This window comes from Chiloscyllium punctatum, chromosome 41, assembly GCF_047496795.1.
Source record: "Chiloscyllium punctatum isolate Juve2018m chromosome 41, sChiPun1.3, whole genome shotgun sequence".
NCBI lineage: Eukaryota > Metazoa > Chordata > Chondrichthyes > Orectolobiformes > Hemiscylliidae > Chiloscyllium > Chiloscyllium punctatum.
In genome coordinates, this window is record NC_092779.1 from 52,520,788 (window position 1) to 52,538,608 (window position 17,821).

The 17,821-nt window shown below is 38.5% G+C and overlaps 1 long non-coding RNA gene across 22 annotated transcripts in view; it reads left to right on the top strand.

Moving 5' to 3' along the window:
* The window catches only part of LOC140465071 (uncharacterized), a 222,100-nt gene that overhangs the window by 55,342 nt on the left and 148,937 nt on the right, over positions 1-17,821 (top strand). For 3 of the 22 annotated variants that reach the window (XR_011955081.1, XR_011955079.1, XR_011955067.1), the window contains exon 3: positions 11,860-11,947. The exons of the other annotated variants lie outside the window; for them this stretch is intronic. This is a non-coding gene — a long non-coding RNA (uncharacterized lncRNA). The remainder of the gene's footprint in view (positions 1-11,859; positions 11,948-17,821) is intronic. 22 annotated transcript variants of the gene reach the window in all.

The following is a 17,821-nucleotide window of genomic DNA, read 5'->3' on the forward strand; positions in this document are numbered from 1 at the left end:
GCATACAATTCCAGATGCCCTGCTATAAGAAAGATGTTACTAATCTTGAAAAGATTCTAAAAAAAGATTTTCAAGGGTGTTATTGAGACTGGAGAGTTTGAGTGAAAAGGAGAGGTTGGATAGGCTGGGACTTTCTTCCTGTATTGTTAGAGGTGGAGAGGTGACATTTTAGAAGTTGATAAAATCAGGTGGGGCGAGATAATTGATTAGTCAAGGTCTTTTCCCAGTTTAGGAGTCCAAAACTCAAGGCAATAGGATTAAAGAGAGAGAGGAAAGATTTAAAAAGGGACCTTTAAAAGAATAACTTTCTCACATTGAGGGTAGTGCGTATACAGAATGAACTGCTGGAGGAAGTGGTAAACCCGAGTACGCTTACAACATTTAAAAGACATTTGGACAGGTACATTGGCAGGAAAGGTTTAGAGAGTTGTGGGCCAAATGCAGGCGAATGGGACTAGTTCAGCTTAGAAAACTTGGTCCGCATGAACGAATTGGAATGAAGGGTCTGTTTCTGTGCTGCATGACTCTATGACTCTAGAGTTTAGTTCCTAGGCAGCTGATAATCACTGAAGGAATTATGGAAATTGAAGCTGTGCAAGAGGCCAGAACTGGAAGGGTTCAGTGCCCATAGCAAGCTATTTTTGGAACTTGGGTGGAGCATGTAAAATAAGAGTGGTTGTGAGCCACTGCCCTCTTACTTTCTCCCAAGTTTATCCCCTGAATATAGTAGACAGGTAAGGTGCCAGTAACTTGTTCACCCTTAGACATATTGAGGCTCTCAATAATCCTTTACAGTGACAATAAAGATTATTATTCATCTCCACTAGCCTATCAGACTGGATGGTGTAAAGTAGACAAGAGTGGCCTGTCCATTTTCTCATTGTTATTTGTTAAAATGTGATAAGAAAGGAAGGGTGCATCCTTTGGGAATGGTGAATTTGTGTTAACTGGGTCATCCCTCTTAAGATCATACCCCCCACCCATCAAAATTCCTATCTGACCTCTAATAAAGCCTGTCCTTTGCCTCCCTCCTCGGGTACTGATCTCAAATGCTGAAGAAAAATCATATTTAAATCAATTTATTCACTCACTTTTCTCGCCACAGATGCCACCAGACCTGCTTAGAATTTTTGCCATTTTCTGGTTTTATTAAACATTTTAATGTTTTCTAAGAAATTCCTGTGTTGATGTTTTAATAAAATTTATCCAGTGTTGGTCCCAGCTGTAAAATATCAGAGGAAGGGGTTTCATTTCAACTTGTGGAAAGATTTATTCTGATAATTGTGCCATCTCTTATGATGATTTAGTCATTAGTGCAATACCATTGCAGTGTAACAGAATTTCCTTGAGATCGTGCTGTGTCAGAGCAGTAGCAAACACATTAACAAATGTGTGTGTGAAATGTGTCTGTAGGTGTCAATGCTGGATTCACCTTTTTAAAAATAGTCCAAGAAATGTTATACAAATACACTAATGTGTTTATCACTAATATCACTTATTCCCACGGCAAATATTGCACCATTAGTATTAACAACCTCACAGATTACATCTACACATACAACCCTTACCTTGTAAACAAACCAAGAAAGAGGTGATAGCACTCAATGTTTGCATTTCTCACTCACATAGATAACATCATTTGGCTGTCCAATTCTGGTGGTGGCAGTTTCCACATCAGGAATTTGATTCCTGAAGCTTAGCTGAGAACGCGGGAGGAACAGTGTGGTTTAATGTGTTGGAAGAAGATTAGCATGAGTTTTATTGAGCATTTTCATGAAAATTACATTTTCTGTGGGACCACAATGACTGATTTACAATGCAGCACTAACCATTTGTGATTGTTTTTTTTGTTTGCATGATACGCACTGTAGATTGTGGTTTATAAGATGACCCAATGTATAAGGTGACCCAATTTTTCAGCACCAAAAATCGTGTTTTTGCATATACTCAGTGTAAATGTTGCACCACCCACCTATTTCAGCCATGACATGCTATATTCGCACTAATAGTTAATTCCACAATTCATAATTTACTTACCATATAGCTTGATGCAAAGGATCAAGTAGGTGACAGAGCCTATAGAGACCAGACCCCATGTGGCAAATAATGAAGAGAAATTAGTCTGCCAAAAAAACAATTGAAGTATAAAGCTGTCAAGTAATAGGTTCATTCTATTACTGCAAGAATTGCAACTGAGCATGTGTGAGAGGAGCTATGGATAGTGATGTCAGATCATATGCTACTGAATCTGTGTCAGTGAGGCTGCAGCTTCATGACCTCTCTTATCATGTCCTGTAAATAGTTACGTTAATAAAGCTTGTTAAAGTTTACTCAGATCAAATGGTCTCACATTTCTGCAGAAGCTGGTTTTAAATTAAAAGTTATTACATTAGTAAAGTAGCAAATATCTGTACAGCAGCAAGAGAATGTGCTGTTAGTAAAGAGCTAGTACTGAAGAAGAATATACAGGTGAGACCACTGTTGCCTCTGTTCATTTACTAACCAATGTTTCAGGTCTGTGACCTGTCATCAGAACAGGAAAGAGATGTTGGTTTGGAGGAAGTCAGAAGTCACACGACACCAGGTTACAGTCCAACAGATTTCTTTGCAATCACAAGCTTTTGGAGCACTGCTCCTTTCTCAGGTGAAGTCTTCATTATGTGAAGGAGCAGCGCTCCGAAAGCTTGCGATTTCAAAGAAATCTGTTGCTATAAATGGTGTCATGTGACTTCTGACTTTGTCCACCACAGTTCAACTCCAGCACCTCCACATTATGGCTTGAAGAAGGTGGAGAATATATTGACCAGAGAATGTAATAACTGAGGTTTGAGGCTGCATTGTTTCCTTTTTTAAGTACTCTCCTTCACTGGTCATAACAAGATTTAAATTTTTGCATGTTGACAGTAATATGGGCAATTAAATAGATTTCAGACTGTGTTGTTTCCACCATTAAGAAAAAAAGTCAGCTAAGTTTCTTTAGTCAGTATGAAATAACTGGTTTATTATAGAAAAAAACTTAATCAATACTCCCAAACAGTTTGGACAATGCAAATATATATATATATATATATATAGTATATCTGTAACCTTTGTGAAAAAACTGATTATGTCACGAGTCACTGGGGTAGCACAGTGGGAATAAAATCCCCCTATTTCTGGGGTCATCACAAATGTTAAAGTTTTTCAATCAAAGAACACAAAATTTCACAATTTATCTGTCGGGCAGACAAAAGTTTAAAGAAACATGGACCAGGTTACCACACTTAACAAAACGTTTTTGTTTTACAATTACTGTAAATGGATTCTGACCACAAGTAAACAACTTTGAACTATTAACATATAAATCTAGTTAAAACTCTAACCTGCTTCCTAAAGCCCTCTGGCACACAATAAAGTTGGTGTTACGGATGGACGGGGAAAAGATGGGAAGCAGTTCAATAGCCCCAGTCCACAAGATTTGCTGAGGTATTCCTTTTTGCCAGGATTTTCTGTTCATCAATCTCACTTCACGAGGATCTTTTCACTGGAAGCACAGGTGTTTGGTATTTTAAGTATCTTAGTTATTGGTAAAAGGCCACAGCTTACAGTAACTCGTGATGGAAAGAAGATTGGCTTTCTTTGGTCTTTAGATATTTTACTGGCAAGAATGATACACCATTTGCCTTTGTCTGAAGGCTGATGGCTTCTACCAGAGTCATTCACACCTACAAGTTTTTCAGCTACCCAGATAGTTGTTGTTATGCTGATATACTTTGTTATTCACAATAGATCATAATTCTATAAGCCGCTCAGCAATCTGTTTCCAGCCAACTGTCACTTTGTACGCACCCTATAGTGCCAGCCCATCTGACTGAATAAGTCAGCAGTGTAAATATGGCTTACAATGAGTTTCAGTAACCTGCTTTTTAAAAGTGCATCAATTCATCATACAATCCTTGGTTTTAAAACAGTCCTTTTTCCATTTCAGTCCACAATCCAAAATACAGAAAATGGCAAGTTATCATCTTTACAATTATCCTGTGCACACAATTCTGAGGAGAAATAGAAATGAAAATTCTGTACAGTATTTAAACTATTTTAGCCAAATAATAGTTAAACTCATGAAAAAACAGAATAGTCATGGATTATCTCAAATGGTATGCTGTTCCTCAAGTTATTCTACACCAACACAAGCTGCTGGTACTCAGGTATCTTTCTGGAACAATTATAGTTTCCTGAACTCCTTTGGTTTAGATAGTGGTGTAGTTTCTGAGAAATCTCTCTTCAGGAACTCTCCATGTGTGGTAAAGATGACTTTTAGTGGGTCCTTCACTCACATGCTTTGCTTAGAGAGTAGTGGGATGTGGGAGGTCAAATTATCTCTCTGACAGAGTTCAAAAAATATAATTTTCTTATCAAAGGCTCAAACTGGGCCATGTGACCTCCATCTGAAAGCTCTCCAGACTAAGTGATTCTATCTGAGCTCCTTGTAGGTGCAATATTGTTGCTGCTGTTTTGCCTTGGCAAGTGTCCTTTGTTTAATAGTTCAAGGCTTATATATTTGGATTCACATCAAGTATTACAAAAAAAGATACTGGATCACATCTCTCCATAACAAGGATACACGCTCTAAAAGGTAAGCGAGAGGACAGATTTCATAAATTTTGGTCATATTTAGAAGATTTAAGAGGTGAACTAATTAAGGTATTTAAAATGGTAATTAATAGTAATCTCAAGTGTAGAATCATTTCTTCTGGTGAAGGAAGCAAGAACAAGTCTGCATAATCTTAAAATTAGAACCAGCTTAATCAAGAGGGAATTCAGGAAAGACTGTTTCCCACAAATGATCATGGAAATTCCAAATTTTCTTTCCTGGAGTCAGTGGACACTGGGACAATTTTTGCCAATGGTTGGAAGCAAAATTCTTCAATAGAATTGATGTATAGATCAGTCACGACTAAATTAAATGATGGTTATGAGCAATATAAGCTAGCCCTGTTCTTAATACTTCACACAGAATGCCCTGCAACAAAATCAAACAACAAATTATGGCTGCTGAAGATCTGAAGCAAAAACTGAAGAAGCCATTTCTCTAATAATTTCAGTTTTTACTCCAAGCATGTGCATTTTAGTTTAGTTGTAAAATGCGATTTTAGTCTAATGAAAGAGTTTGCACAAAAGGGAATGATTGTGCATAATGTTAAAAGGTCAGAAGTCACACAACACCAGGTTATAACCCATAGGTTTCTACTCCTTCGTCAGGCGAAGCCTGACTTCACTTGATGAACGAGCAGCACTCCGAAAGCTTATGATTTCAAATAAATTTATTGGACTATTAACTTGGTGTCGTGTGACTTCTGACCTTGTCCACCCCAAAACAAAGCCGGCACCTTAACATCATGACTATAATTTTTCAAACAATGCCTCACAGAGGGTCTGGTAGTCCTGAACAGATTTGAATTACGTTGTTGGGCTGCAAAAAGATTGTAATTTCACCCTTCTCCTAATATTATAAAAGACTCAAGTTCATTCCTTTCACTCAGTTAGTGAGCTCCTCTCACATATACTCTGGCTAGTGAGTAGTCTTCAGACCTAAAAGGAATTATTCTCCCATGAAGCCCTTTTGCATCAAAGATGAGTGCTGCTCATATATTTACTGTGCTATTTTCTGTGGGTTACATCAAAACTTGCCTTTAGTCATGAGTTGCAACACTCACAAATTATTCAGGATGACTTGGAATGTTTCACTTGCTAGCCAAGTGTATAGATTTCTGTATGTAGTCACCTGTTTGGAATGTAGAAGGACCCAATATTATGCATCACACATGTTTACAATTGATTAAAAAAAAGTCAATGGTTAAGTCAAAAAGATGGGAGGGCCATGAATGTGATATCATTTATGTGACATTCACACCAAAAGGTAAAACTACCCCCACACATTTTAAAACAACTTCTAGATTGTTTTGTTCATGGAGCTGGAACTCTGTTCCCTGACTTGCAGGTTAAAGCAGTTCTAGTGATATCAAGGATTTCTGCTGGAAAATGCATTCATTGAAGATCTTGTTGGTGCTCAGTTAAGTCTCACACATGAGGAGTCATCAATCGGATGAAGGATCAGGGAGTATCCAATACTTGTGTAAGCCATACCACAGCATAAATCATTGTCTTCAGGAGTGGGTAGAGAAAAGCATCTCTCAATATTCCCCAGTATTACTAGAGTTTTAAAAAAATTCAAGCAAATCTTCAAAGAAAGGGAAATCTTTAACGTGAGAACATTTGAGTATGTTAATGCGCAATATTATTGCTTCAAAGAAGATTGATTTTGAAACAACGCTTAAGATGATATTTGCTCTTACAGATTGAAAATCAATTATTAACAGGGCCTTTGTTTCATGGGGACTTTATGAGTTAAATGCTGTTCTCATGTGTTTCGCTTTACCATATTTATTGAATGCGGTGATATTATACTAGAAATTGATACAGGGTGAAAGATAGTCCAAGACATTCTTATAGCAACTTCCTTTCCACTGTAAGCTTGTCTGAAATGTAGTCTATACCCAAAATTATCGATGTAGTTTTGCAAGCACTTTGGATTTCTGACTGGAAACTGACTGAAATCTTATTTCTGTTATGTACTGATTAAAAATATTTTCAGGCAAAATTCCTATTCTGTTTAGACCATTGGCACAAAGTTTGGAATTTGGGACAAATACCACACCAGTTGGTCAATATTGGCTGGGCAATCTCCTGTACAAGAGTTGAAAAATCCAACTGTTGGAAAAAGGCTTTTAGATTGATATTGGCATTCTGGAAAATCCATGCTATTAAATCTAGTTTCTGTAAGCCAAGACAGCCTTGCATATCCAGATTTTGCAGTTCTGCCACAAAAGTCTAGGAAAACAGATTATAATTGTGTGAACAATTGATTGTGAATGCCAAACTCCAGCTCAGACTTAAATAAAGAGTTGTATGAAATGGTCTGTGAGAGTTTAGTTCAGTTTCACAAAATTCTGGTATGGGTAATAATAACTTCAACAAAATGTTATGTTTATATTTTCAATTGAAGTTTTTATTTAAGAAGTATTTTCTTTGGCTTCAAGTTTAAATCAAATATGATAGTGAGACATCAAGGTTTTCCAGCTATGTTGGTGATGCAAGTATATTGCACCACAGGCCTAGATGTGTACATTCTCACCTGTGCATACTATTATTCAGTGAGAAGATCACCTTGTACATTCTGATGTGGAGATGCCGGTGTTGGACTGGGGTGGACAAAGTTAAAAATCATGCAACACCAGGTTACTGTCCAACAGGTTTATTTGCAAGTGCAAGCTAATGACCTGACAAAAGAGCAGCGCTCTGAAAGCTTGTACTTTCAATTAAACCTGTTGGACTATAACCTGGTGTTGTGTGATTTTTAACTTTGTATATTCCAGACATTTTTATTTCCATTTATTTCTCAGGAAATCAAGACATATATAAAATGGGTTGCTAATTTGCTAACTTCCATTTTCCACAACCACAGACCAAAGTTATAAGATTTTCAGCATCAACAGTATTTTGCTCTTGAATCAAAATCACCACCTTTTTGCCATTTGTTGTTATCAGGCCTTTTCCATGACTGGCTGTCTACTGTGAGTGTGCTAAATTTCAGAAGAATAGGCTTTGGTTAGTATTTAAATGGGGGAAGACGGAGTCTGTTTATTGAGATCACTGTCTTCAAAGAAACAACAAATTGAACAGTGCTTCCTTTTCCACGTCTGAATCACAGTAGGTAGTCGCCTCACATTCCCATGTGGCAGCAAAATTCTAATAGCAATCTGTTTGAAGTAGTTAATGGCTGCTATTAGGTAAGTGGCAAGCATCCACTTTACAAGTTTACTGTATTGTATTTGCAATGTGATAAAATTAATTAGCGTTGGGAAATCAGATGCTGAGGGTTCGTTTTCTGAGTGTGTTTTTGTATTAGGGGTAAGAGCCTGTAGTCATCTTTTATAAACAGTTCTAATGCGCTTTTGCACTTTATACTAGTTGTCCGAATCAAACAGAAACTCACAGACTTGTTGTGTTGCCATTCTTTTTTGAGATTTCATTCTTACTTAGGGGTCTGTTAAAATGTTAGAAATTAACATGTTTTGTGCATTTAAATTTAAATGGACCTAAATTTCTCCCCATCTTAGGAAATTAGAAAGTTAACCATTCAGCTTGCTCTACCATGCAATTAGATCCTGGCTGGTCTCATCTGTTTACTTTGCTTCCATATCCTTTACTGAACAAACATTCATCAACCTCAAATATTGAATGTTTCAACTGATCTCAACAGCTTTTTAAAGGACCGAGTGCCTGTAGTATTTGCCAGAATTCCTGAAGAGCCTAGCTTTAATTGTAAGATTGTTCTCCCTTGTGCTGGATTCATTCTCATAGGAAATACTTTCTGTATTCCTATTGATGTTTTTAATCAATCTTTAACACAAACCTGGAGTAGCTGAGACTTGAGTACAGAGTTTCTAGTGCTGAGGTAGGGAAATTATTGCATGACACAAGTGCTCCTCTGTGTACCAATACACTGTCAAATCTGTTAATCATCTTAGGTATCTGAATTATATGTACTAAACATCTTCTTTAATTCTATACTCAAGGGGATACTGACCTCATGTCTATTTGTTCTCTATGATGCTAAAGATCTAAATATCCAGAGACCTGCCACTTATGTAGAATATAGTATTGACTTGTTTTGTGAACTCTTTCAAAAGAAAGTTATAACTGCTATAGCATAAAAAAATGACCCATTCCCCACTTTGCTCAACAGTATGTACCCCACTTAAAACATTCACACCATCATTAGAAGTGGCCATCTTCTGGTGGTTTCCAGGAAATAAAAATTGCAATTTTACTTTTCTTTGAATATTTTTCTTCCTTGCAGAAACTACTTGGAGATATTGAAAAACTGTTTTGATTGATAGTCAGGATTCAACCAAACAATTAACAAACAACATGTTCCTTTTCTAATCAGGGTAGGAAGGTGGATGACCACAAGAGTGGATGTGTCAGGTAACTGTTGGCAGGATAAGGTGAGAGGTCATTTGATGAAACTTCCATGTGGACATTGAACCACAGATCCAGCATCTGCAGTCTTTACTTTCTCCTACATTGAGCCACAGTGGACAATACTATCCATCATGTAAAAAAAAATTCAAGTGGAATAGTAATCTTGACACTTCCTTAACAAATTGGCACATCTACATTCCCTGCTTGTCTGCTTTCTTTTTATTTCTCAGGCAGCAGCTGCAAATCCTACCACAAGATTGTTTTGTGTGGATCTGGGTATGGTGATGGTGGGCGGGAATTGTTGGGGCCAGGTGGCATTGGTGAAGGAAGTGGACCTTTAAAAAGTAAACTGCAGCAACTCTTTGACACTTGGCTTCATTGAAGTAAGAAATAAAACAGCATTGTTAGCAAGGTCACACATTGAGTGGCAATAAAGGCAGCTGTTCATCACTATGAGCTCCATCTCATCTGGAATATATTTCTGGAATTTGGTTTTCAAATATTATAAATACTATGGAAGGTCCAATCTAACCTTCCTTCAGGATTTGCGAAAGCTTGGAATGCATTTAATCATTTACAAGTTAAGCAAAATTCTAGCCTCCAAGTTTAAAGACCAATAGACATAGATACTGTAGACCTCAGTGTATAAATCAACCTTGAAAGCCTTCAAAAATCATTCCAAGTACGAAGGTTGACTTATCTACTTCATATAAAACATGAACTGTGGTTGTTGATGTGGTTGTCCTATTTTTGAAATGTGTTAAGATTAGAGAGGTGTTGGAAAAGCACAGCAGGTCAGGCAGTCTCTGAGGAGCAGGCAAATCGACGTTTTGGCCAAAAGCCCTTCGTCAGCCCTTCCTGATGAAGGGCTTTTGCCCGAAATGTCGATTTTCCTGCTTCTCGGATGCTGCCTGACTGGCTGTGCTTTTCCAGACCACTCTAATCTTGGCTCTAATCTCCAGCATCTGCAGTACCCACTTCTGCCCTTTTTGAAATGTGACAATATAAGCAATGCATCACTGTTTTTTGGATAAATTAATAACACAATGTAACTTTTAATGAATGTGTTTTCAGCCCCACAAATGCATCCTGGGCACCTGTTACAGAACGTTAATCAGATTCATTGAGTTACCTTGGCTGTTGTAATGATCTCACGGTATATTAGATATGCACTTCTAGTTTCAGAATCTTCCCTGCACAAAACACCATGTTCCTCTTCATTCATTGAATTTGATATTCCACTTTTTCTGAATTATCTGATGACAGTTTGACAAGGAACTTCATTTCTGGCATTTGGACATAACTTCAATTTTCTTCATTGTCCATAGAAGCTTGTATTACTGTTTTATGATGTGCTGTGCTTTTCATAAGAACTGTTTTTGAAGGTTTCCACTCAAAAGTTGGTTGCTGGATACATTGAAATTCATGGCCTCTTCCCTGGTTTGCTGAAGTGGTGTAATGGGTGCTTGCATTTTTGATGATGTTTGATGATGAATGGTTGGCAGCTTGTAATTTTGATATCAAAGTCTTTTGATAGTCTCTGAGTGATCCAAGGTTTCTGTAGCAACATTAAACATTTTCATTTCTTTATATGGCTACACCAAATAATTGTTGGTCTGAACTGTTTTGCGGACTTAATGCCTGATTCATCCTAAGTATGTTTGCATCGTATTTCGGTGATGATGTAACCATTCTGATGGTTTTTGAGAAACCATTGTGATACCAAACCAAAACATCTGGCTGTTCCAAATTCTCATGATAAATTTGGTCTTGGCTATCTTCTTCAGATGGATTAATCTTTCTTCAATTCTTGTACCAGTTTTTTACTCAACTAATTCCCGTTGCTGAGAAACAGGAAACCGAATTCAGGATATCAGCTCCCACTCACAGTATATACAGTTTATCCAGTTGCGTACCTCATCATCGTGTGATCCACAAACTAATATTCCACAAACCCCATTGCCCTCAATATTCTCCCCACTTGTCAATCTTCCTGCTCCCCTGGCTAACCTTGTCCCTTCCATCACCATTCTCCCTACTTCTTGTTTATTTTATATCGCAGAGATATGCAGAAGTTACCATTGACCAGAAAACTAATTGGACTAGCCATACAAACACTGCATCGACAAAGAAATGTTGGAGGTTGAGAATTCTGTGACAAGAAACTTGCTTCCTGTCTCCTTGTAGCCTGTTTGCACAAGGCATGTAAGTCACAAGTCAGGAGTGAAATGGAATATTCCACAGTTGCCTGGATTAGGGCAGTTAACATTCAAAAAACTTGACATCATCCAGTCCAAAGCACCACACTTGATTCATACCATGCACATACATTTATTCCCTTCACTACGGAGACACAACATTTGCAATGTGTAACATGTAAAAGATGCACCACAGCAAGTCGCTGAGGCTTCTCTGACAGCACAATTCAAACTATGACTTCTACCACCTAGAATTACAAGGGCAGTGGATGCATGGGAACATAATTAGCTGCAATGCCCCCCCAAACCAAAACACTAATCATACTTGAAAGTATATAATCATTCCATCACTTTTATATGATCAAACTTCTAGAACTCTGAACAGCCCAGTCGATGTCCCTACACCTGAAAAAAACGCTGCAGCAGTTCAAGACAGCAGCTCACCACTATCTTCTCAAGAACAATTAGAGATGAAAAATAAACACTGACCCAGACAATAGTGCTCACATCCCATGAACAAATTTTAAAACTGACACACCAATTTGTATTTGTAGAGCAGGTATTAACTCACGTTTCTTCCTGCTCATTATTCCAGCTCTTTACATCCAGCAACTTGTATAATTTGTTTACTTAGGGCTGAAACCACACCCAAAGCGTAACCAATCAACCTCAAGGAACATCAAAGTAAACAGACTCGTATAATCAAGGATATGTGGATTTATGTAAGTATAAGCAAAAACATGATTTTTGGGGTTGGATAAATGGGGTTGTCTTCTACATGAGGTTGACGCATACTCCACAATCTCTTGTACTTTCTAGATCCATACTTTTAGTAATTTATTTATGTGGATGCCTCAATCTCATGGCTTCTCCTGAACTTCTAATTCCTCACCACAAATAATTGAAGACTGACTACTTTGTTCACTCTCCTCGATTTCAGAAGTGGGATTGTGGTTCAGGACTATCGGGGGAGCAGGATGGAAGGGTACGATGTGAGGACACTGGTGAAGGAAATGTAGAGAGGAGTGAGAGGAATGCAGAGTTTGGCAGGGAGGAGGGAGAGGGGCAAAGGGAGATAACAGGGAATGACTGAATGAGGACGTCAGCAAGGGAAGTGTCAGTGTTACAAGGTGGGGGGGAGGGGCGTGCAGGGAAGCTGCGAGGTCCCTCAATAAAACCAACTTTAAAAAGCTAAAAAATAACCTGAGGTTTTCAATTGTGTGGTAGTCACCAATTCTTAAGACACTATTGAGCTGAGAAAGTGCCTGCAGTGGAAGATTCTCTAATATTACCCATGTTCTAATTGGAGTTAGTGTTTGATGCATGTAACTGTCTGTGGTGTCAGAGGTTGTGATACAGCATGTGTGTGTGCAGGCAGTGCTGCTCCTCAGATTGTATAAATAAACACAACCTCTTCATTAACACCAAATTCACACCGGCACACACACAACATGAATGCTGAGGAAAAAATAAACACTACTGCAGTTAGGTGGTAGTGTGGGGAAATATGAAAAAAAAATAAACAGGAGTCTCAAGACAGTTTATTCACTCTGATACCTGGTTCTGAGGGAGCTGGATCAGTGTCAAAGACTGTCCATGTATAAAAAAAATTCACTCACTGCTGCACGGATATTTGATGAGTTAGGAATGTTATGATTTTTAGCTTGTTAGGTTAATGCTTAACATGTTTTGGGGGAAGTTTCATTTCCCTTTGTCTTTCTCCATGAGGTGTCTCCTATGTGTGGGCATGTCTTACAGTCCTGTGTATCCCTTGTGGCCAGTTAGAAGGCAAGTAAAACATACTTCTGCGTAGTGAAACCTTGAGGCTGATTACTATTTTGAGTACAGCCTGTTGTGGCTGAGAAGGATATGTAGATTTATGCAAGTATAAACAAAAACATGATTTTTGGTCTTGGATAAATGGGGTTGTCTTCTACATGAGGTTGACGCATACTCCACAATCTCTGATATTTGCTATATCCATACTTTTAGTAATTTATTTATATGGATGCTTTAATCTCATGGCTTCTCCTGAGCTGCTAATTCCTCACCATTTATAAAATATTCTGGTTCTCCTGTTCAGATCTTCTTGCCGACATTGAATCTGTGGACCTACTGAAGTCTAAACCCTGCATGAATGGAAAAATGGTTCACTTTAAGCTTTTGTAAATAATGTAGAACAGAGGGATAACACATTAGCTGACTGTTAAACCTTTACCCCACTTTCATTGACTTTACTGGAAATTTTGTGATTAATCATAAATTTATACCATCTTGTTACAAAGTTGCCAACAAATGGTATCAATAGTATAACTATTAGAACCAGCCTACCTCATCATAATATTGAAGAACTCATTTAGACTAACAGTGTGGTGCTACTGCTCAGTAATGCATCTTTCAGATCACATGGTATTGGAATATAGGAACAACAGAAGGCTATTCAGCCCTTCTAGCCTTTTCCATCATCCAGTAATATTAAGTTTGCTCTGAGTTTAACTCCATATACTGGCCTTTGGTGCATATTGCTTAGTGTGTTGCTTAATCAAAAAAATCTATCTCAGATTTAAATGACTAACTGATCCAGCATCCATTGCCGTTTATGAAAGAGAATTTCAATCACCTTCTACCCTTTGTATATCAAAGTGTTTCCTCATTCTTGAATGGTCTGGCCCTGATTCCCCTAGTTCTTAAACCCCGAATGAGTCAAAATAGTTTATATTTCTTTACCCTGTGATTTCCTGTTAAAACATTGAAGACATCGATTGATCACCCCTTAATCTTTTAAATTCTAGAAAAAACAGGTCTAGATTGGATATTTTTTTTCATAACTTAACCCCTGAAGAACACATATCATTCTTGTAAACCTATATTGTAACTCCTCCAAGGCAAATATATCCTTCCTCAGGTGTGGTGCCTAGATCTGTTCACAGTACTCCAAGCAGGGTTTTGTATAACTATATGTTCAATTGAGAGTCTGTCTGGCCTCTTTTATGGATATAGAAAGTCCCATGGGACTATTTTGAAGAAGAATAGGGAGTTGTATCAGCCAATAGCACTCCCTCAACCAAAATTAGGTAATCTGGTCATTAAAATGTAATCATAAAACTAGGTAATCTGGTCATTATGATGTGCAGTTGTAGGCATTTGCTATGTGCAAACTGGCTGCCATATTTCCTGTATTGGAACAATGATTACACTTCAGAAGTACTTAATTGGTGTTAAGTGCTTTGGCCATCCAGGTCTTGTGAAATAGATTATATAAAATGCAAGTGCTTCTTTAATCCAGGCTGATTAAAAATGCAAATTGTTCAGGGCACTCAGAACCCAACCATGATTAGATAAAGTTCTTTTCCTGTTGATTGCTAATTGTAACCTTTTTTACTTGTTTGCTTTGTGAATGGTCAATTGAATCCTGGGCTCAATAAAATTACAAATTACAAAGTCCTCAGCATTGATGTAAGTGCTTACTGATAACTTCCACTTAGCTATCAGTCTGCGGGTAGGCACTTGAAGACATTTTTCCACCTGATAGCTGGACTTTAATGGAGTTACGAATTAAATCTATTAATGACCCATTTGTTTCCTGAGATCAAAAGGATGAGCAGTTCTCACTGCAGCTTTTCTTGAAACTCTTTGCACCATTAAGCCGCCCTCTTCAATGAGTTGTTTTATTGTTCATCATCAGCTACAAGTGGATGGGCAGGATTGCAGAGCTTAAATCTAGAAGTATAATCACTTAGCCCTGTCTAATACTTGCTGCTATGCCGTTCGGCGTATATGTAGTCCTATGTTGTAACATTGCCAGGTTGACACCTCATTTTTAGCTTGAGTACAATGCTGCTTCCAGCATGCTCTCCTGCACTCCTGAGTTGAACCAGGGTTGGTCCCCTGCCTTAATGAAAATGAAAGATGGTGGAATAAGCTGGTTTACATGGTTGCAGATTGTGTTGAGTACAACTCTGTGGCTGATGGCTCACATTGTCTCAAGAATGCCCAGTTTTGAGTTGCTAAAATCAATCTCATTTAGCATGGTAGTAATGCCAAACAGCACAATCCTTAATGTAAAGATGGAACTTCATCTCCACAAGGCTTACGATCACTCTTACTGATACTGTCATAGACAGATGCATCTGTACCAAGCAGATTGGTGAATTAAGGTCAAGTGTATTTTCATTCTTGTTGGCTCCCTCAACACCTGTTCCATACAAAGTCTAGCAGCTATGACTTGGCAAACTCAGTCAGTAATGGTGTGTCCAAACCACTCTTGATGGCAGACTTTGAAGCCTCCCATCCATTCTTAACCCTTGCCATCGTCAGTGCTCCAAGTCATTTTCAACATGGAGCATACTAATTCATCAGCAGTGTGTGTGTGTGTTGAATGTGATAATCAGCATGAGATATCCTACTCCATGTTTGACCTGATGCCATTAGACTGCATGGGGTCCAGAATCAATGTTGAGGACACCCAAGACTCCTGACTGTATACCATTGCGTCTCCACCACTGCTATCTTTGTCCTGTTGATGGTATATGACATTCCCAGAGATGGCAATGATGTTGTTTGTGACATTGTGTGCAAGATATGATTCTGTGAGTATGTCCATGTCAGGTAATTTTTTTTAACTGGTCTGTGAGAAAGCTCACCTAATATTGGCACTGGTCTGCAGGTGTTAGTAAGGTGGATTTTGGAGGGTTGATAGGACATATTTGTTCTTTGTTATTTCTGATGTCTTAGTCAATGCCAGATGGTCTGTCAGGTTTCATTCCTTTGAGTCATTATCAATTCTTTTATCGTTTTAGCATTTGGGGAGATGGTTTTGCTTATACTTTGTGTATTACAATGGAAAATGTACAAGCTGATACACTTTTACTACTTAGCTTTTGCTGATAATAAATCTCACCTGTCTAGCAGGTTATAACCTAAATTTTGATAAGTTAGATCGTATTCATCCTTAAATGAAGTCTTATTTATGGGCGGCACGGTGGCACAGTGGTTAGCACTGCTGCCTCACAGCGCCAGAGACCTGGGTTCAATTCCCACCTCAGGCGACTGACTGTGTGGAGTTTGCACGTTCTCCCCATGTCTGCGTGGGTTTCCTCTGGGTGCTCCGGTTTCCTCCCACAGTCCAAAGATGTGCAGGCCAGGTGAATTGGCTATGCTAAATTGCCCATAGTGTTAGGTAAGGGGTAGATGTAGGGGTATGGGTGGGTTACGCTTCGGCGGGGTGGTGTGGATTTGTTGGGCCGAAGGGCCTGTTTCCACACTGTAAGTAATCTAATCTAATCTATTTCCCCTGATCAATGCACCTAACCTACACATGCCTGAACACTATGGGCAGGTTAGTATGGCCAATTCAAACAATCTGCACATCCTTGGACTCTGGAAGGAAACTTGCACAGACTTGGAGAGAATGTGCAAACTCCACATAGACAGTCACCCAAGGACTGGAATCAAACCCAGTTCCCTGGTGCTCTGTAGTAGCAGTGCTAGTCACTGAGCCACCATGCCATCAGCTAAATTGAAGGCATTACAGAAATGCAAGCTGGGGTTTTTGTAAGATCATGGTTTTGATCACAGTGTATAATAAGAGTCCTGGGCTATACCTAGGTAAAACTTAAAAATAGATCAATAATGTTTCCATAATCCCCCCCACACCCCCACTAGGGAACTATTAAGTTCATGATGAGAGAATCAAAAACATAAAATTAAGAGGATGGAAAATATTTGCTGTTAACATCAGACAATCAGTTAATTTCCAATGAACAACATCCAGCCAGAGCACTGGAGAAGGGTTAAGGACAATTTCCTTCATCGGACCCCATGCCTCTAGGGGTGTAGGGTTATGGATGGCATTTTCCAAAGCAATGACACATAGACCGTGCTGATTGACAGACTGCCAGCCAATGATTATTGTTGTTCTCAAAATCCCATCTCATTCACTAGCACCATTTAAGAAAGGAAATCTGCCTTCGCTTTCCTGGTCTGTCCTACATGAGCCATCAGATCCACAGCAATCCACAGTTGACTGCTCACTGAAATGATCAAATGGACCACTCAGTTCTATCAAGTCACTAAAAAGTCTCAAATGGATGGGTGGTAGAAGGAGTTTATCTTTGCTCCAGTAGAAATGAGAAAGGTTGGAAATGCTCTGCATGTCGGCAGCAACTGCACATAAAGAAAGAGATCAGCGACCCACCATCAAAACTAGTGCAGATTGTGGACTCGAAACAACAACTCTGTTTTTCTCTTCATTGATGAGATTCCTGCTGAGTTTTTCTCGCATTTTCTGTTCAGATTTCCAGGACCTGCAGTACTTTGCTCCATGCTGGGCATTATTAAGTGTGGTTACTTTCAATTTTTTATCACCTAATGCAAAACGTTATTTTTCTGTTGAAGCTCACTTGTATGGATTGAAATAACAAATTATTGCAGGTGTAATTATTGGGGTTAATTTACTGGAAGGTTTTGCCACTTTTAAATTTTGAAGTGAAAACATGGGACATGTGCCAGGAGAAGGTCATTGTTAGTTCAGGTTATTCTCAATTGAATGTAGAGTTGGTGATTGCAGTGCTTGTGAGGTTCAAGTCTTCTTGCTC